Source organism: Gaeumannomyces tritici (genome assembly GCF_000145635.1).
Source record: "Gaeumannomyces tritici R3-111a-1 unplaced genomic scaffold supercont2.419, whole genome shotgun sequence".
NCBI lineage: Eukaryota > Fungi > Ascomycota > Sordariomycetes > Magnaporthales > Magnaporthaceae > Gaeumannomyces > Gaeumannomyces tritici.
In genome coordinates this window covers 1-909 of record NW_008804963.1, presented here as the reverse complement: position 1 = coordinate 909, position 909 = coordinate 1, and the positions used below count along the sequence as shown (strand labels likewise).

Here is a 909-nt window from a genome sequence, read left to right as displayed (position 1 = left end):
ATTTATTTATTTATTTATTTATTTATTTATTTATTTATTTATTTATTTATTTATTTATTTATTTATTTATTTATTTATTTATTTATTTATTTATTTATTTATTTATTTATTTATTTATTTATTTATTTATTTATTTATTTATTTATTTATTTATTTATTTATTTATTTATTTATTTATTTATTTATTTATTTATTTATTTATTTATTTATTTATTTATTTATACGCTGTTTTGTTTATAAGAGAAACTTTAGTGCTTTTATTTGGTATATGCGTGGGGCAAACCCTTGGGTTTGGCTTAAAGAGGAAAACCCTGCGCTTGCGAGCCGGTACTGGATTAGTGTTGGACCGTTGGCGCCGTTTACTGTGCTCCGCTTAATTGTTAATAAATGCTCCAGCAAGGAAACGTTTTCGTACCCTTCGGCTAAAGGGGGTTGTAAAGTGAAGGTATAATGGTAACATGTAAAAGATTTTAGGAAAAACGTATAGGAAATGTGGCTTTGTAAGAGCGTTATTGTTTTAAGGTGGTTTCGATGTTCACCGCATATAAACGGTCGTTTGGCTAGCCAGTGTGGTTGCGTAAAGCCGGCGCGTAGCGTTTTCGATTTCCACGCCGTGTTTCCGGGTACGGCTGGTTTCCGGTTTGGTGTGGCTGGTTTTTTATTGTTATTTTACCGTTAAACCGTTAGCTTATTAAAAGTGGCTTAGTAATGGTTGCCGTTTTATTAACGTTTTCGTTCGCTTTTTTATTAAGTTAATGCTTAGCCGTTTTCGTTAAGGTAACGGTATTTTTATATTTTACTATCGGCCTCGTGGTGCAGTGGCTTTGCACCAAGCCGGTCCCGCTAGGACTACGGGTTCGAATCCCGTCGAAACCAAAGGACTTTTTGTTTTTAAGCCCCTGGCCTGCC

At 33.3% G+C, this 909-nt stretch overlaps 1 pseudogene across 1 annotated transcript; it reads left to right on the top strand.

The window, feature by feature from the left end:
* The first annotated feature begins 804 nt into the window (after window positions 1-804).
* Window positions 805-876, top strand: GGTG_20272 (annotated as a pseudogene). Its single transcript has one exon. The product of its transcript is annotated as a tRNA-OTHER (tRNA).
* Window positions 877-909: the final 33 nt, after the last annotated feature.